The sequence below is a fragment of the Elephantulus edwardii genome, unplaced genomic scaffold, assembly GCF_000299155.1.
Source record: "Elephantulus edwardii isolate Elephantulus edwardi_28Jun2011 unplaced genomic scaffold, EleEdw1.0 scaffold00016, whole genome shotgun sequence".
NCBI classification, from domain to species: Eukaryota; Metazoa; Chordata; class Mammalia; order Macroscelidea; family Macroscelididae; genus Elephantulus; species Elephantulus edwardii.
The window spans coordinates 18,219,916-18,241,157 of NW_006399766.1; the positions used below are offsets into that span (position 1 = coordinate 18,219,916).

The window sequence follows — 21,242 nt, forward strand, 5'->3', positions numbered from 1 at the left end:
TAATCTGTTCTACATAAAGATTGAAAAGGTATGGAGACAGGATGCAGCCCTGGCATAAACCCTTCCCAATTTTGAACCATGCAATGTTTCCCTGCTCTGTTCTGATGACTGCCTCCTGGTCCAAGTATAGGTTTCGCATTAGCACAATCAAGTGTTCCGGGATTCCCATTCTTCTCAGTGTCAGCCACAGTTTGTTAGTCAAATGCCTTTGTGTATGTATAATCAATGAAACAAAGATAGACATTCTTCTGGTATTCCCTGTTTTCAGCCAAGATTCATCTAACATTAGCTACAATATCCCTAGTACCACAACCCTGTCTAAAGCCAGCCTGCACTTCTAGTAGTTCTCTGTTGATGTGCTGTTCCAGTTGTTTTTGGATAATCTTCAGTAGAATCTTGCTCGCATGTGATATTAATGATATTGTTCAATAATTTCCACACTCACTGCATCATATCATTCCAAAAATTTTAAATCAACTCCAACTCCAAAATCTTATGTTCTGAATGCTCTAAATCAATATAGGTGAGATATTAGGCATATTCGATCCTGGAACAAAATTCTTCACCTGAGAATCTATGAAATCTAGAATGCACATTATTTGTCTCTAAAGCATTAGTTGAACAGACAAAAGGTAGGTAGTTCCATTACAAATGTGAGATATCAAAGGGAAGGCAGGGATAACTGGCAACAGGTAAGTCTAAAACCCAGGAGAACAATTTAATAAGCTCTCAAGACATGAAAATAATCTATTGTACCTTGGAACCACCTGGAAAGTGGCCCTGCCCTTTAGGTGCTGGATGTTGGCCCTGGGCTTCAGCATTCACCTTCTAGGACCCCTGGGACTGCAGCTCTGCTCCCTCAGCTTTGGGTAGGTAGCCCCATTTCTCTAGTCTATCTAAGTGGGAGCTCTGTCCCTGTGAACCCAGCACAGGAGAGATGGGCTCTCCTTGACTAATGCGGGTTTTTTTCCCTCTCTTGTAGGAGATTGACTCCAGACACATCCTGCATTAAATATGCTTCGCTAACATAACAGAATACGGTATTATAAACACAAATGTAGATTTACAAGACATACTTTTTGGGAGGACACCATTCAATCCATAACAGTGCCTGTCACTTCTATTTTTTTAAATTCTCCTCAGTGCCTGGACTCATTCTTCACGGAAGGTCATTTTGAAATAATGAAATTCCTCATTTCACTCTGTTGTTAGCTGTCTTTAAGTCACTCCCTGACTCAGGGTGACCTTACACACAATGGGTATCAACTGTTAGGGGATTCTCACTGGCGGATTTTTCAGAAGTAGATTGCCAGGCCTTTCGTCCTAGTCCACCTCCCACTTCCATTCTAACTCCTAATGACCCACCATGAGTCATTATGGGAGGAGACTGCTCATCTTTCTTTCACAGAGCAACTGGTGGATTTGAACCACTGACTTTTTGGTTAGCAGGCCAATGTGTGATGCACTACACCATCCGAGGTCCTTAATACTGTGGATATACAGAAAATGTTCTTTATTTTAAAAGATGCATATTTAAGTATTTAAGGTTATGACTGATATAAAATTACTTAGCAGACAGAGAAATTCAGGAGGGTACAGAAGGGAGAAAGGGGAGGATGGGGGGAGAAAATGGAGAAAATATTTTTAATAATTTGAAATTAATAAAGGTACCAGGCGCAGCATTGTAGCATTTCTTCGATTTTCCTGCCTCTGAAACAAAGCTGACAATAAATAGAAAGAAATAGAGCAAGAAATAAATATTCCACAAAAAGGTTATCTATTTCTATCTATAAATCTATATCTATCTATAAATTTTTTTACCTTTGAGAGGAGGCACCAGATTTTCATTCTGCAAATTATGCATCAAAAGTTACTGTTCAAGGACATGTCTATATATACTCACAGGTTGAAACAGTGGGAGGAAGGATCACTAAAATGCCTATAAGGGTGTGCTCTAGAGAGACTTTGCAAACAAAGCCAGCAGAAATATTGCATACAGTTAGAACATGTCATCTTGTTACAGCCATCAAATTTCTGGAGGGAAAGAGAGAGACAGAACATCAGGGATATAATAAAATAAAGGGAAAAGGCACAGTCCCCCAAAGACCTAGTACAATAATTTCCTTGTCTCTTCTTTCAGATTGCAGGAAACATGACAAATACCCTTTACTTAATGTTTCATATTTTGTGTGGCTAGTATTTAGCAGAAGCAAAATAGCTAGCAGGTGCTCCTACAACGAGATACTTAGGAAACTCTTGGCATACACAGTTACAGATTCAGGCTGGACTTGAAGATCACTTGTATTTGATGTATTATTTTAAAATGCTCAGTGTTTAAGAAATCCTAGTGAACATCTAAGTGTCAAGTCCTCTGCTGATGGACAACGTTAAGTCATTATGTCTAATGACAGCTTCCTTAGTTGGGTAATTAGGTAATTCTCATTAGAGAGAGCTTAATCGTAACTAGAAGGAATAGAGGGAGCTCTGGTGGCCTAGTGGCAAGAAGCTGCACTGTAATCCCAGAGGGGTGCGGTTCAAATCCACCAGATGCTCTGCTGGAGAAGGAGGGGCAATCTCCTCCTGTATCAGTTAGATCTGATTTGATGGTACACAACACACACACACACACAGAGAGAGAGAGAGAGAGAGAGAAAATAAAATTTAAAAAAATTTTTAAAAATGGAAGGAAATAGCAAAATCCTAAAGCAAGCATTATTGCATTTGGATTGAGGACTTAAGAGTCTTCTTTTAGGCAGCAACAGATTCCCCTGCTCAGGTAGTGGAAAAATGCCTGTATTTCCAGGACTCCAGATCAGGGGTACTATGTTGTTGTCAGGTGCCACCGAGTCCATTATGACTCACAGCCACCCAATGAAAAATGGAGCTGAACCTGGCCAAGCATCTCTGATATTCTTGACCCCACTGTTATAGTCACTGTGTCAATCCATCTCATCGAGGGTCTTGTCCTCCTTCACTGACTCTCTACTTTTCTCAGTATGATGTCCTTTTACAAGGACTGGCCCCCCTTAACAACGTATTCAAAACATATGAGATGAAGCTTCACCATTCTTTCCTCTAAGGAGTATTCTGGCTGTACTCTTCCCAAGACGTATTTGTTCATTTTAACAGGGGAGCTATAGCCAATAAAAAGGTTTAAGGGAGGAAAACTCAGACACTCTGTGTTTGTGTTTAAAATGAAAATAAAAAATAGTTAAGAATAGACCATGATTGATATTTGACCTCCTCTTAAGCCACTGGATTTTGAATGACTGTGAAGGATTAAAATAATTAATGACAGACTATATATCTGCTATAATGTTGTTACAGATCTGACCCTTTTTAATGTTAAGTTTATGACACTGTGGTACAAAACCCCTTTTATCTTCTAAGAAAGACGTCTTTAAAAAGTACCCCAAAATATCATACTATTGCCTCCATGTCTGCTATGCGCATCGGGAGAGGAACATGCTTATACATCTACTTTGGAAATTTTTCTCAGACTTACTTCTATGCGAGTCCCACAGTTTGGGCAGCATTTTGAGTTATTTTCCAGCCACTCCTTACTTTTCGTCTCTTCCATTGCCATCTGAATGATCCTTTTCCCATACTTCTGCTCTAAAAACTTCTTACCAGTTTCATCTGCACGCATGTATTCCATGTGCAAGGCTGTTAGCTTCTCTAGAATATGAAACAGAAGATTAACTCCCATAGATGTTTGCAGAGACAAAACAAAGCCAAATAAAGTTCAAGTTATCATTCTGAGTTGCCACTGTTATGTGCTGTCAAGTTAAATCCAACTCATAGTGACCCTGTGAAAAAGGCTCTGAACCTTGCACTTTTCTGAACTAACCTTATCATTTCCTATAGACTTGACCTCATTACCACAGCCACTGTGTCAAAACATTAAGTTGAATGTCTTCCTCTCCTATGCTGATTAGAAAAGGACATTGTGCTTGGAAAGGTAGAGCGTCAGCACAAGAGAGGAAGACCTTCAATTAAATGGATTCAACAGAAACTGATTGATGGACTGAAGGACAGCGGACTCAAGTGTGTTGGAATTAGTGGGGATGGCACAGAATGGGGCAAGGTTCAGAGCCATTTTTCATAGGGATAACAACATAGCCAAATTAAGACTATAATGATGCAAATGAGAAAACAAAACTGCACTTGTGCTGGTACTATGTAAGAATGAGGCAGACACAAATGACAAAGAAAAATCAGGGAGCCACCAACTTGATTTTTTTTAACTCTCCAAAGTAAATGAATTAATAGGACAGAAGAAGAATTGATGTGAAGAAAGGATGACAGAAGAAGAATGAGCTGTGGTGTTGGAAAAGAGTACTGAATATCCCATGGACTGCCAAAAGAACAAACAAGTATGTTTTGAAGAAGGTACAGCCAGAGTGCTCCTTGGAGGCAAATACGATGAAGCTTCATCTCATATTCTTTGAGCATATTGCTAGGAGAAGCCGTTCCTCGGAGAGGGACATTATGCTTGGAAAGGTCATTGAAAGAGAAAGACACTCAACTGGATAGGCTGACAACAGTGACAGCTGCAATTAGCTCAAGTGTGTCAGGAAGTGTGAGGAAGATATAAGATAGGACAGGGTTATCTGTTGTTCTCTGGGTCATATTCAACGCGAAAGCACCTAACAACAACAAAATCTAGAGGGTTGTGGGTAGGAAGCTGCAATCTCCTTCTGTATGATTTACAGTGTCTGAAAATTCAAAATCATGGCTGTTGAGTTCAAATCTACTCATAGCTGGCTGACCCTCCAGTTGGTCTGAGTTGAGAAATAACAGAATATTTACTTTTTATTATTATTTGCTAAGAACAGAGTATTTTCCTTTGATGACTATTTATTAGGTTGATAAAAGAGTCCTACTGTCATAGTTTTTAATATTTTGAGCTGCTAATCGAAAGGTTGGTAGTTTGAATTCACCAGCTGCAGGAGAAAGATGGCCAGTCTTCGCCTGTAAAGATTTACAGCCTGAGAAACTGAGGGAGGGTAGCTAGTTGGTGATTTACTTAATGGCCATGAGTTTGGTTTTGGGGGTTTAATGTTGATATTTCTGTGCAGGTAAAGAGGAAAAAGTCAAAAGAAGCTTGTTTTCCAATTTTTCTGGAACAGTGCCAGGTCTTCTCTTCCAAACGAGCATGGCTGCAAAAGAACAGCAAAGTTCAGCGGCTCTCTGTTCAATTCTGCACAGAAAAGATCGTGAAGCCACGTCACTACTCTCTACCACATTTTGTAAAAGTGTTGGAAGACTCTCCCAACTAACAGTGTTGGAAGCTTGCTTTTCTTGATACACTTTTACCTGGCTTCTGCGTCACATTCACTAAACACAAATGACAATGATAATCTTCTCCAATGGCCTTACTTGTAGAAGAATGGACTCCCTCCATAACTCAACTAACCTAATTTTCTCACATCATTAATATCAGAGCTTTCTGTGAACTCTTTCCTGGCTTCCAATTATCCAGTTTACACTCTCCATATTCCTTGGTCACTGCATCCCATTTTGTGTGCTGATGAGCACTTCCTGGAACAAAGTGAGATCTTAATACAAACGTAAGTAAATACCTAAAGACAAACATAAGTAAATACCTAAAGATAAGGAAAGATAATTTGGAACTGTGCAGTGGGCAGAGGCTCAAAGATGCTAAAGGCAGCCTACTCTTACTTAAAAGACTCAGAGGAGAAATCTAGACTTTAAGGATCTGCTGGTATAAAAGGAAGAGTGTTAGGGGAAACTAGAAAGTGGAGGAAGGAAGGAAGATCCTAGTTTCCATCCTTGTGATGGCACAAACACAAAACTTAGGAAAATGGTTTTCTATGGTTAAGTGATGAGCAGAACTTATAAAGTGACAGATTCCATTACATAATGAAGATGATTTCCAAGCAAAGTAATAAAAGATGTTGTCTGGTTTCTTCTTGATGTTTATAACACAGTGAGAGAGAGGAAAAAGATAAACAGAGAAAAGCTATTAGGTACAAAGGAAATGGGATTTCAGGAAGGCACATATTCCCTAAAAACAAATAATCATATGAGATCAAAAGGACAGGCAAGCTCTGGTAGCCTAGTGGCAAGAAGCTGCACTGCAATCCCAGAGGTGCATGGTTCAAATCCACCAGATGCTCTGCTGGAGAAGGAGAGACAATCTCCTCCTGTACCAGTCAGATCTGATTTGATGGCACACACACACACACACACACACACACACACACACAAATAATAAAATTTTAAAATTTTTTTTAAAAAGGACAACATTACCCAGGGATAAAGAGTCTGTGTCCAGAGTCACTGCACCAATAAAAACTGGCCAAATTGAAATATTTCAGGAAGGAGCATACAATCAAGAGCCAAAAGTAATGAAGGAAGACGTTTAAGCTGCACTGAAGGCATTGGCAACAATAAGGCCCTAGGAATTAATGGGATACCAATTGACACATTTCAACTAACAGATGCAGCCATAGACGTATTCATCAGTTTATGCCAGAAAATTTAGAGGACAGCTGCCTGGGTGACCTACTGCAAGAGATCCCTATTCATTCATATTCCCAAGAAAGGTGATCCAACAAAATGTGGAAATTATCAGACAATATCACTGATACCACATGCAAGCAAAATACTGCAGAAAGCTCATGGCCATCATCTATAGTTAACCGTAGTTGGAAACAAAGACACTGTTAAAGCGAACTTTCTTCAAGAACACATGGACCTTCTGGGCAGACAAAAAAAAATTGCTGAAGAATAGTTCATTGACAGACAATTGCCAAAAGTTCAAGCTGGGTTTAGAACAGGCCATGGCACCAGGGATATCATTGCTGATATCAGATGGATCCTAGATGAAAGTAGAGAATACCAGAACAATGTCTATTTGTGGTATACTGACTATGGAAAAGCTGTGTAGATCATAACAAACTATATTATTGACTGTGTGGATCATAACAAACTATGGCAAACATTGAGAAGAATGGGAATCCCAGAACACTTAATTGTGCTCTTATAAAACTTACTCCCCCCAATATAATAAATATATATAACAAAGGAAGCATGATTTAAAATCAGGAAAGGTGTGCATCAGGGCAGTATCCTTTTTCTATACTTCTTCAATCTGTGTGCTGAGCAAATCTTATCTGAGAAGCTAGATTCTGTAAAGAAGAATGTGCCATCAGTGTAGGAGGAAGATACATCAACAATGTGCATTATACAGATGACACAAACCTTGCTTACTGAAAGGGAGAAAAACTTGAAAATATTTGCTACAGAGGATCAAAGACTATACAAGTCTTTGATATGGATGACATCTCAACATTAAGAAGACAAAACTCACCACTGGGCCAATGGGCAATATCATGGTAGATGAAAAAGGGACTGAAATTGTCAATGATGGACCCACAAATAAACACCCCTGGTACCAGTAGTCAAAAAATAAAAAGATTTATTGCATTGGGAAAGTCTGCTGTTAGGGACTTCTCCAAAGTACTGAACAATGATGACAGTTTAAAGACTGAGGTTTGCCTGATTCAGGCTATAGTCTTTTCCATCACTTGCTATGCATCCGAGGGCTGCACAATGAATAAGAATGACAGAATTGATGCCTTTGGTTATATGGTGCTTGTGAAGAGTATTGAATATCCTACAGACTGCCAAAATAACCAACAGTTATGTCTGTTCAAAGTACAGCCAGAGTGCTCCTTGGAAGCAAGGATGGTGAAGCTTTGCCTCACATACTTTGGGTATGTTGTTGTTAGGTGCCATCAAGCCGTGCACAACTCATAGCGACCCTATGAGAAAAGATCTAAACCCTGTTCTATCCTGCACCACCCTCATACTTCCTGATACACAAGAGCTCACTGCGGCAATCATCATGTAAGTCCACCTGGTTGAGGGCCTTCCTCTCCTTTGTCGATCCTCCACCCTTCCCAGCATCATGTCCCTCTCCAAGGAATAGTCCCTCCTAGCAATATATCCAAAATATGTGAAGCAAAGCCTCATTATTCTTGCCTCTGAAGAGAACTCTCTCCAAGACATAGCTGTTTGTTCACTTGTCTGTCCAAGATATGTCCAAGGGTATATTGTTAGGAAGGGCTGTTTCTTGGAAAGGAACATCATCCTTGGAAAGGTGGAGGATCAGGGAAAGAGAGTCAGACTCTCAACCAAGTGGACTGACACAGTGACAATGGACTCAAGCTAGTTTGTCAGAGATGATGAGGATGGCACAGGATAGGGCAAAGTTCAGATCTGCTGTTCATAGTGTCACGAAGAGTCATACGTGACATGACAGCACATAACAATGACAATAACAAAGTTCAGAAAGCAGGAAGCGATAGAAAATATAGGTGAATGAAAATGGGAGACACAGGGAAGAAGTGGGAAGAGTCATGTTACATCATGGTGATTGCAATCAATGCCATGAAAGAAAACGTGTATGAACTGTTAAATGGAAAACAAATTTGCTCTGTAAACTTAAAGTCAAACCACAATAAAAAGATTTTTTTTTAGAAAAAATCACAAAAGAGGAATTAGGACTTCATGATTTTGAAAATTCTCTGTCTCTGGATGGCAAAGGATGTTGGACACAGGAGGCAGTGGATGTACTTTATACTAGACGGGGTCATGGGGATCAAGGACAGGCTTCCAAAAAGCAGAATCTAGGGTGGCCCCCGTGTTCACACCCACTAAGATCCTGTCCCTTGAGTGCTGGTAGAATCTGTGACTTGCTAACAAATACAATATAGCAAAGGTGATGGATTATCCTTGCCTTGATTACAGAACTAATACAGCTAATAGGGAGCTCTGGTGGCGCAGTGGTTAGTAGATTCACTGCTAACCAAGGTATGCAGTTTGAATCTATCAGCTGCTCCAAGGTTCCAGCCTGAAGGCAGGCAACAATAACAATATGCGCCAAGTGCTGGGATATCACTTTCACGGTTTATGTCACTTTACATAAGACTGACTTAACAGACTAGAGAGAGTCTTCCTATGCTGATTGTGAAGAAGTAGGTTGTCATCATGTTTTGATCATTTATTCTCAGTACCTAGAATGATTCTTGGTACATAAGTATCTGTTGTACTAAAATTACCATTAAAATGAAAAAGCCATCTTTTGGGTTTGCTTTCTTTTCAGAGTTAGGCTCACACTTCTCCACTTACCTGCTGTCATCTTACAGGGTGAAATCCCATGGTAAACCAGGCGGCACAGCGTGCAGAAGGCATAACTACAGCTGGTACATATGCCCATGCGGGTGCCTGGCTCCTCTATCACAGGCAGTTGGCAGAGTGGCCGAGGGCAAATCACCACATTCCCCATCCGGTCCAAGCTGGACTGGAAGAGAAGCTTGTCATAGCGCGCAAACAGCTCCTCTGGTACCAGTTCTTTAACCTAGAGGGAAACAGAACCAGTCACAGTTTGAATGACTTCCCATTTGATTTTACACCATAAAAATATCCTTGGGATTCTGGCCCAACTCAGATGCACAGACATTTAAAATCCCATCACACAGAACTCCAGCTTTCCTGGAGCTTTCCAAGCTAATCTATGGACTGACAAAAGAACAAACAGTTATGTCTTGGAGACGGTACAGCCAGAGTGCTCCAAGGAGGCGAGGATGGCAAAGCTTTGTCTCACATACTTTGGACACGGTGCTGGAAAAGGCTATTCCTTGGAGAAGGACATCATGCTTGGAAAGGTCAATAAAAGAGAGGAAGACTCTCAACCACATAGATTGATTGCTACAATGGGCTCAATTGTGTCAGAGATTGTGAGAATGGCACAGGACAGGACAGGGTTCCAATCTGTTATTCACAGGGTGTTATGTATAAGTCATACTTGACTCAGAGAGACCAAATGACAACAAGGGCATAGGCCACAGACACCAAGCTCACAATATGAGTGGTACCCTTACGTGGGAGGGTATTTTAGTAGGTTTACAAAGAAAATTCCCAGAATTAAAAATAATCCTTGTTCTTGCCTAGGACTGTTGATTTCAAAGTCAGCAGAAGTGAAGCTTAAATTTGCTTGACTCCTAACATAAGATAAAAGTAGCATTTTTCTAGATATAAAGAACCAGCCAAGAAGTGGGTGTGGGCGTGGGAATGTCCTGGCCAGCTTCATAAAGGAAGCACATGAGAAGCGAGCTACCAGTCAGGAAACAGAATTGGGATGCGAGTTGCTAGCAGTTACCTGATCAGGGGTCGCCAGTGAAGGGCATTCTGGTTCTGGACAGTTGAGGGCGTGAACCCGTCCTTCCTTTATCTGGATCTCAAAGTAGTCCTTCAGACAGGCCCTGCAGTATACATGCTTGCACTCCAAGAAGCACATGCATTCATTGCCCAGCTTGATGCAGAAACAGATGTTGCACATGTATGCTTTCTTGTTAAAGCTCCTTTTCTGCTGAGCTTGATCAAAGTGCAAGACTTCCTGGAGCAGACTCAACAGCGATTCCACATCTTGCACTGCTCTCTCATCCACAGCTTCCTCTTGATCTTCTTCAGAGCTAGTTGCTCCTTCAGGATTTAATTCTCTTATGGGAGAGGCCAAGGATGCTTTGCTACTCATGCTCCCACAGGGAAGATATTTGAGCTCAAAGGGAGAGGTGATGTTCAGGTACTTGAAGGTGTCCTCCTTAAGAAACTGAATCCAGGAAAACAGGACTACAGTGCCACACTGCTGTTCCCATAGGCTGTCTAAGTGTCTGCAGAGATTGCTTAGCTGCAAGAAACAAGGAGGACACCAGTGAGTTTGGAAAGGAAATTATATGTTGCTCTCAACGTCTGTTGTTGCAGACCATGGATTGGATTTAACTCACAGCTGACCCTCCAACAGGTTTTCAGAAGCAGTAAATTGCATGGATTGACTGCTGATCTTTTTCCCATGGAGAAGCTGGTGGATTTGAACAGCTTGCCTTTGAGTTGGGAGTACAACTCCTTACCACTAGGCTACCAGAGTCCCCGCTCAACATCTAACTTACCTTAAAACTTTTTTTTTACCTTGCTCCTTGAATCCTGAAACTTTTTTTTTCTACTCCAAATGCTGCTGCTTCTTTTTTTTTTTAAAAAAAAAAATCCTGACACTTTTAAAAGGTAACCTTTCATGCTGGCGACATGCTTAAGAAAAAGATCCAACTATTTTATACATAGTCTGTTCAGGAGCATGTTCCTGAACAGAATATAGTCAGAAGAATTAGGAAAGAAGCACCAGAAAAAACCCAGGAAATGATAGAAAGTGTCTATAAGTGCAGATCCCAAACAGGAATGAAGCCAGGGTTGAGGGGGGGGGGGTGTTTCCTTCCATTTCTTTACTTTGTTTTAACATTAGTATGCATTTTTTAGGCAGCTCTGGTGACCTAGTAGTTGTAAGAACCTGCATTGTAATCCCAAAGGCACGTGACTGGACTCCACCAGCTGCTCTGTGGGAGAAGGGCAATCTCCTCCTGTGTGATATCCTGCCTTTGAAAATCTACTGCAGGATCAGCTATGAGTTGGTTCTGATTCGACAGCACACAATAACAACATGAATCTTGGATAGAAGAAATAATTTTACAATGGTGTGCTTTAGATTATTTGCTATTCTAGCTATCCAGGTTCCCTGGAAAAATTATTAGTAATGTAACTGCTTGAATAGGTTTTTCGTCTGACATACTTTGGACATGTTGTAAGGAGAGACAGGTCTTTAGAGAGGGACATCATGCTGGGTAGAGTAGAGGGACAGCGCAGGAGGGGAAGACCCTCTATGAGGTGGACTGATTCAGTGACTAGGGTAATGGGGGTAGGTGTGTCAGAGGCAATGAGATTGGCACAGGATAGAGCAGGGTTTAGGGCTGTTGTACATAGGGTCGCTATGAGTCACAAATGACTCGACGGCACATAACAACAACAACTGTATGAAAGTGGTGCTGTACGTTTAGATCCACAACAAATTCCTTTACAAAGCTCACATTTCTTGTTTTTAGCATTTGGTAAAGCATTTGGACTTTCCTCCTTAAAAGTGATCTGATTTGAAAGGGAAATAGAAAAGGATTTTCCACTAGAGACTTGCCACATTTGTTGGAAGAACTACCATGATGAATAGGCTTTATGTTTTGTTTTGAGGTAAACATATGAAATCACAGCTGCTGGAAGAATTCATTTTTAGATTTGATGGTTTAAATGGAAATTTTTGTTGTTGTTGTTTTATCCTTTTTTAAAAAATTTATTATTAATTTCAATGAAAATTTACAGAGACTTTGGATTTCCATTCATTCATTGTTGCACTTTAAATGGAAAATTTTTGAGGATTTCAACCACCATACTCTCAACTGAGGCACACAAAATAACTATTTGAGGAACATAGAGATTGCACTTCATTAATATGGAGTCTGTTTTCTCAGGTCTTAAAGAGTAAACAGCCATGGACATACAGACAGTTGAAATGGTGGACTACACATCTCTTAAGCTGTCAGGCCAGGCTTTGTTTTGGTCATGGAAAACTATTAAAGGTGTGAAGAATCTGAGTTTTGATGCTTCTAATGGGACAAGTTTTAAGCAAATGAGGAAGAATTCATATTTGGTGAAGTGCAGGTTTTGTGATCATTCTGATTGTACACCTTCCACCAGAAACTTCATGAACACTCATGAAAGGGAAAAGACATCAGGCTCGTGATCTGCTAGCGCCTCCCAAATGATGAGAAGATTAGTTCCTTGCAAGTTTACTTTGCCTTTGTATATGTGATCACCGAGTTAAGATCTTCGTTTTTTTCACTAAATGCAATAAAAATGGAATTTCAATTAAAAAAATGGAAAATTTTTAAAAAGAATAAAGAAATAATGTTGGAGTAGCTTGAACTCTTTTGCCAATAACAATAATAATTCTGGCCAAAACCACAAAAAAGTAAAATAAAATGCTATTTTCAAGCATTAGAAAGTGACCAAAGAATTGGCAACTGAAAAGACTAATCGGTGACATGCACATTTAGAAGGCACAGAAGTGCTTAACCATTACTGATGATTATGTAAAAGAAAATGAGTGTGAATCAATTAAACATGTTTACAAAACAATCTACAAGGTCTTTCAAAATAGTGAAAGAAAATACTCACTAAAACACAAATTACCAATGGAAGAAATCAATAAAGGAGCACATTAAACTCTAAAACATTGTTGTGTGTTGTCAAGGTGGATCCAACCCAAAGCAGATCCTCTAGCGGGTTTTCAGAGGCTGTAAATCATATGGGAGGAGATGATTTTTCTCCCAAAGAGGAACTGGTGAATTTGAACTGCTTGGCTTTGGGTTGGCAGTGTAACTCCTTACCACTACGTCACCAAAGCTCCTTAAAGACATTGTTGTTGTTAGGTGCCAGGATGACTCATAGTGGCCTTAGGAAAATCATTGTTGTTGTGTACCACTGACCCATACTTGACCTTCCAGTGGGTTTTCAAAGGCACAGGAGGAGATTGCCCGTCCTTCTCCCACTGAGCAGTTGGATAATTTGAAATGTGTGTCTTCGGGATTACAGCACAGATTGTTACTGCAAGGCCACCAGAGCTCCCTGAATATTAGAAGGATAATAATGGAGTATACCGTGATAGCATTAGGCTAACATAGATGAAATGGGCACAGTCTCTGAAAAATACAATTTACCAAAATTGAAGCAAGAGGAAAATCAAATAGACAATCAAAGCAAAAACACTTAGTATGGGGTTCTAGGACTTCAAACTATAAAAACCCACTGCTGTAGAGTGGATTCTGACTCATACAAACTCTCCACCAGACTTCTGAGGTAAATCTTTATAGAAGATCATTCATCTTTCTCCCACAGAGTTGTTGGTGGATTCAAAGAGTCAGTATTTCTATTTGCAATCTACTATGCCACCAGCGCTCCTTAAAACGATCAACAGGAATCCTCTTTACCTGTTTTATTTGTGACTTTAGGAGTCACAGGAACAACCTGTGTTCATTTATTAACAACAAGCAGATGTTTGAAAACTGAAATCACTTATGTTTCCCTAGGAAAGTCTGGTTTTAATAATCACATTCGCCTTATTCTTCCTTTAGGGAGTATAAAAGAAGTTTAGAGCAAAAATTCAAATTATAGACATGAAGAAAAATAAAGAGGACCTTAGACTCTCTGTAACAATAAAAATCAATTGTGAAAAGACTAAGAAAAGAATAACACACATGCTTAGTCTTAGTAGTTCCCACCCAGGAAGAATTAAAAGTTTTAGCTGTCAAGGATTTAATCTTGTTTGGATCAACAATAAACACCCTTGGTACCAGCAGTCAGGAATTCAGAAGACATATTGCATTAGGTAAGTCTGCTTTCAGAGTCCTCTCTAAAATGCTGAAGAGCAATGATGTCAGTTTGAAGACTTAGGTGCACCTGCCATGATCCTTTCAATTACATGCTATGCATCAGAGAGCTGGATAATGAATAAGGATGACAGAAGAACTGATGCCTTTGAGTTGTGGTGCTGGAGAAGAGTGCTGAATATCCTATGGACTGCCAAAAAAACCAAATTGATTTGTCTTGGAAAAGGTGCTTGGAGGCAAAATGGTGAAATGTCATCTACCACACTTTGAACATGTTTCCAAGCATATTCCTTGGAAAGGGATATCATACTTAGAAATATGGAGGGTCAGCAAAGGAGAGAAAGACCCCCAATGAGATATATTGACACTGTGATTTCAGCAATAGGCTCTCGTGTCTCAGAGATGATGAAGATGGCATAGGATAGGGCAGGTTTCCGATTGACTGTTCTCAGGGTCATTATGAATCATACTTGACTCAACAGCACCTAACAACATTCTTTTATTGAAATGTTAGATATTATCAATTCAATGATAATCAGGATTCCAGAAGAGAAGTGTGAGGGCTGTACTGGTTGGTATATAGCTACCCACTTTTTGTTGGCAGGCAGTGGGAACCACTATGATCACTCAAAGGCCACCCATGCTCCTCAAGATGGAATACATCTTTAAAGCAGCATCAACAAGTCAAGTCCTTCTCTTTGAATCTCTTTGACTTCTTCTATCACCTTTTATTCTTGCTTTCCTATTCTTTCTTCCTTTTCTGCCAACATTCAGTGAAAATTCTGTTTCTTGCCAGAGAACTCCCAGAAGTTCAAACAGGATTTAGTACCAGGGACATCATTGTTGATGTCGGGTGGATCACGGTTGAAAGCAGAAAATACCAGAAGAATATTTAACTATACAAAGGCATTTGACTGTGTGGATCATAATCAGCTATGGTTAACAATGGAAAGAATGGGAATCCCAGAACACTTCATTATGCTCACATGAAATCTATTATATATAGACCAAGAAGCTGTTGTCCAAACATACCAAGGGAGCACTGCATGGTTTAAAATCAGGAAGGGTATGCATCCTTTCGCCAAACCTATTCAATCTGTGTGCTGAGTAAATAATTTGAGAAGCTGTACTCTATAAAGGAGAATGTTAGGAGGCATCAAGTTAGGAGGAAGATTCACCAACAACCTGTGTCATGCAGATGACACAACCTTGCTTGGTGAAAGTGAGGACTTGAAACACTTACTGCAGAAGATCAAAGACTACAGCCTTCCATATGTATTATAGCTCAATGTCAAGAAGAAAAAAAATCCTCACCACTGGAGCAACAGGGAACATCATAATTAGATGGAGAAAAGATTGAAATTGTCAACTTTTATCTTACTTGGATCCACAATTAACACCCTTGGGACCAGCAGTCAAGACATCAAAAGACATGCGGAAATTGGGGAGTCAGCTGTCAGAAACCTTTCCAAAGAACTGAGGAGCAACGATGACAGTTTAAAGACTCAGGTGTTCCTGATCCAGGCCATGGCCTTTTAAATCACTTAGTATGCATCTGAGAGGTAGACAATAAGAATGACAGAAGAAGAATTGATGCCTTTGAACTGTGGTGCTAGAGAAGAGTACTGAATATCTTATGGATTGCCAAAAGAATGAACAGATATATCTTGGACCATGTGCATCCTTGAAGCTTTGTCTCATATACTTTGGGAATGTTATTAGGAAGACACAGAAGAATTTCATGAAACAACTTATGAGCAAGAGCCTATGCGGATGAAGGAGGAAGTTCAAGCTGCTCTGAAGGAATTGGCAAAAAACAAGGCCCCAGAAATTGATGGAATACCTATTAATATATTTCAACAAACAGATATTACCCTGGATGTGCTCACCAGGTTGTGCCAAGAAATCTGGAGGACAACCATTTGGCCAACCGACTGGAAGAGATCCATATTTATTCCCATTCTAAAAATGGTGAGCTGACAGAGTGGGTAAATTAAAATCACATGCAAGCAAGATCTTGCTGAAAATTATCCAAAAACAACCGGAACAGTACATCAACAGAGAACTGCCAAATGTGCAGGCTGGGTTTAGAAGAGGCCATGGTTCTAGGGATATCATAGCCAATGTTAGATGGATCTTGGCCAGAAGCAGAGAGGAATGTCTGTTTCATTGATTATGCAAAGGCGTTTGACTGTGTGGATCACAATAAATTGTGGCTAACCTTGGGGAGAATGGGAATCCCAGAACATTTAATTGTGCTCATGTAAAACCTATACATGGACCGGGAAGCAGCAGTCAGAACAGAGCAAGGAAACACTGCATGGTTCAGGATCAGGAAAGGTGTGCATCAGGGATGCATCCTATCTCCATACTTTTTCAATCTGTATGCAGGACTGATCATTTGGGAGAGGCTGGGCTTTATGAGAAGGAATGTGGCATCAGGATTAGAGGAAGACTCATCAACAACCTGTGCTGTACAGATGACATAACATTGTTTGCCCATACTGAGGAGGACCTGAAGCACTTGGTGCAGAAGGTCAAGGACTGTAGTCTTCAATATGAATTGAAGTGCAACCTTAAGAAAATAAAGGCGCTCACCACAGGGAGAATTGGCAGCTTCATGATAGGAAGGAGAAGAGATTGAGATTTTAATAATTTCAGTTTGCTTGGTTCCACAATCAACACTCTTGGCACCAGAAGTCAGGAATCAAAAGACGAATTGCACTGGGAAAGGCTGTAGTCAGGGATCTCTCTAGAGTACTGAAGAGCAACAATGACATTCTGGAGACTAAGGTGTGGCTGATCTTGGCCATGGTCTTCATAATTACTTGCTATGTATCATAGAGTTGGATAATACTAAGAATGACAGGAAGGAAAAATCAATGCCTTTGAGCTGTGGTGCTGGAGAAGAGTGGTGAACATACATACCGTGGACTGCCAGGAGAACAAATACGTCCGCCCTAGAGAGGGTAAAACCAAGCTGCTCTCTGGAGGTAAGGATTCTGAAGCTCTGTCTCACATACTTTGGGCATGTGGCCAGGAGGGATCAGTCCTTGGAGAAAGACATCATACTTGGAATGTGGAGAACAGCGCAGGAGAGGAAGACCCAGTATAAAATGGATTGACTTGGTGACTGGAAAAATGGGATTAGGTCTGCTGGAGATGATGAGATTGGCTCAGGATAGGGTAGGGTTCAGAGCTATCGTACATAAGGTTGCTATGAGTCACAGGTGATTTTATGGCACATAACAACCGCAACATACAGAAACTCGTACAGCCTAGCAGTAAGAAACTGTGCTGCAATCCCAAAGGCACGTGGTTTTAATCCACCAGCTGCTCCAAGGGAAAAGGATAGAAAATCTCCTGCCATATGATTTACTGTCTCTGAAAACCCACTAGAGGATCCTCTATGGGTTGGTTCCAACTTGATAGTATATAACAACAACGTTCTTTGGAAAGGGACATGATGCTTGAAAAGACAGCACAGGAGAGGAAAACTCTCAACGGGATGGACTGACAGAGTGGCTGTAACGATGGGCTCAAATATGTCAGAGATGATGAGGATGGCATAGAATAAGAGGGTTCATAGGGCTGGCATGAGTCACAATAGACCCAAGGGCATAAAACAACAAGGGCTCATGTGATTATTTAGGGAAGTTGCTAGGTGGTGCTTAAGGTTGGCAGTTCAAACTTTTCAAGAAGCAATTTAGAAGAAAGGCCTGGTGACTTATTCCCAAGGGGGAAAAAAATCGGTCATTTAAAACCCCAGAATACAGCTCTTCTCTGACACACATGGAGTTTCCATGAATTGAAATGAACCTGACAACAACTGGTGGTGGCTGTTGTTGTAAGGTGCCACTGAGTCAATTACAAGTCATACAGACCCTAAGAACAACAGATCTGAACCTTGCCCTATCTTGCACTGTCCTCATCATCTCTGATAACTATTCACGAGCCCCTTATTTTTCACTGTTTCAATTCCTTCAATTTCTTGTTGAGGATTATCCTCTCCTTTGCTGATGCTCCATCTTTACCAGCATGGTGTCTTCTTCCAAAGACTGGTGCCTCCTGACAACATGTATGAAACATATAAGATGAAGTTTCATCATCCTTGCCTCCACTAACGTGTACTTATACTCACTCAGGTAATCTCTGGTTGCTAAAGTTAATTACATCATAGAACATAACACAATCACAGGTTTGGGGGACCACATGGGTGTGGAATAGCAGCAAACGAATAGCAGCAGTATGAAATCTTGGGGACATTCTTAGAAATTCTGCCTGCTAAACACACTTTTTTCCCCCTTCGTGCATTGAATTTACAACCATCAGGTCTGTCTTTAGCAAAACATTATTTCTTTTAAGTTATCCTAAAAAATGAGCTTGAAGAATTATCCCTCCCAGCCATTTTAGCTTTTGGGCTCTAAGCACCGTGCAAGGATTTGCTGTCTGGTTGGCTTGTATTTTGTGTGGCTAAACAGAAATGCAAGAATGAAACCTAAGTCCTTGGAGCAGTGAGGTAGGAGTTGGATTCCATTCTGTATCTCTCCTATCACCAAGGCTGGTGGAGTGGTGAGGTCCTATGAAAGCAATACTTCTCAATCTCCTGAAGGAGGCGCTGCCTCCAACATCTGGTTAATGCCTCCACATCAGTCCTGACATAAAAGGCAATGATGACCTGAGACCCAGAGATTTATTTCCTTTTTATTCCTAGAGTGGAATGACTAGTTTGTGCTAAGCAATGCCTATGTTTGGAGTTCAGATCATTCTCAGCCCAGAGCCCTGCAGCTGGGCTGGGTTCATCACGCAGCAGCTTAAGAGAAGGTTCTAAATGCAGACCCTTTGCTTAACCCTCCAGCCTGCCACCACACTATGGGTGAAGCCCAGTCTCCTCACAGAAGCTCCTCTCTGTGTGGCCCAACCAACCATGACTTTCCTTTCACTGTTTGGCAGTGAACAACCACTACAAGCACACCTCAGTGTAGTGGCACGTTTGGTTTCAGATTGTTGAAATACAGCAAATATCACTATTTTTAAAATGAGCTTGAAGAATAATTAAAGTCAGACTCTAACCTGTATCGGCAGCAGCCACTTGGCACTAAGGGTGAATATGGGTGGAGAGCTGGATGGATAATCTTCAGGCAGTTCAAAATTCAGCACAAGAGGAGGCAGAAAACAAATCACATATTCAGTGTTGCTATCTTGAAAAGGATGTTCCAAATTTCCTGGACCAGAAACAAAAATTGGAAAGGACTCGTTAGTTACTCAACTATTGAGTGCTGCTTAGGAAAGGCTTAACAGATGGGAAATATCCTCTAGTAAAAACCAATCCATCACACAATGGAGTACTACGCAGCATTGAAAAACAAGGAACTCATGAAATATGATGCAAAATGGATGACCCTGGAGGACATTATGCTGAGTGAAATATCCCAGTCAGAAAAGAACAAATATTGCATAGGGCCACTGTTGTAAAATGGGACTGACATCAGGGTTGAGGGAAGACAGAAAAGGAGGGGAAGAATGATGTATATTGCATTGAAACAGATAAGGGAGAGAACTGTTTAAAAGGGATATATGAATGGGTATTCTTGTCATTACAGAAGTCCAGAGTGAAGGCTGCATAGTAGAGTGGACTTGGGGGGCAGGGAGGACATAACAATGAAAGAGTTTTTCTTTCTTTTCAAGGAGAAGAGTGAATTAGCTGGGAGGAGGCGAGTAGGGAAAAAAGTGCAACAATGAGTGACTGGAAACCCTAAGTCTCTGTAAACTTTCATTAAAATTAATTAAACAAAAAAACCCCAATCTATCCTCAAATTTTAATCCCGCTACCAATATCCTAAGAAAAAAAGATGTTATCATGTAAGTACTTGAAAACCAACTAAGCAGATTAGAAGACATAATACAGATATATTTTTTAAAAACTTTCTAATTAGTATCTCCTTCACAAACTATACCCCTTAAAAGTATGTACTTAAGTGGATTTTAGTATAGTCCCAGAGTTGTGTACCACAATGGAATTTTAAGGGAGCTCTTGTAGCCTAATGGCAAGGAGCTGTGCTTTCAACCTAAAAGCACATGGTTCAAATCCACCAGCTGCTCCATAGGAGACAGATACTACCTCTGAAAATCCACTGGAGGGCCAGTTATGAGTCAGTTCTGACTTGATGATACACAACAGAACATTGGCTTCTACAGACTGGGGAGGAATTGAATTTTAGAATATTTTATCAACCCAGCCCTGGGGAAAAAACACCAAGCACATTCGCACTTATTCCCAGCTATTCCCTCTCATCAGTGTTAGGCAGCCCTCTTTTAGACAGACGGAACCAAACAATATATAGTAAGAAGCCCTAGTGGTTTCTTTCACTTATCATAGTGAGACCATGGTTCATCACTGTTGTAGCATCTATTACTACTTTATTCCTTTACATCTTTATTCAGATTTTTATTGTATGGATTATTGTTGTTATGTATCGTTAGGACAGATATCATGATAAACATGTTTTAGAACTTTCAGGCTGAGACAGACTAAGAAGCAGGACTTCACACTTACTTCTGAAATAATGAACAATCGAAAGCCCTATGAATTACCAATAGATCAAGGTTCCTAACTTTAACAAAGCTTTTAATAATACATAAATAATAATCCAGAATTGACTTACTGTTCAGAAATATCTTGAAATTTTCTGGTAAATCCAAACAGATTCTCATTTCTCCTCCTTGGATAGATTCAGCTCTTTTAAAATCATCTTCATCATAAATACTTGACAATGCCAGCATTTCATCCTCCTGCGCCTCTAGGTCTTCAGATGCCATTTATATAGATTTCTGTTGAGCTTAAGACAGTAAAGACAGTTATTCAAAAGGTGATGAAGCACAGTAAACGGTGTCAAGAGAAAATTGTACCAGAAAATGTTAGACAAGCATGGATGATTATTTTATTCA

At 40.3% G+C, this 21,242-nt stretch overlaps 1 pseudogene; it reads right to left on the reverse strand.

The window, feature by feature from the left end:
- Positions 1-1,863: 1,863 nt before the first annotated feature.
- Positions 1,864-21,113, reverse strand: LOC102863977 (annotated as a pseudogene).
- Positions 21,114-21,242: the final 129 nt, after the last annotated feature.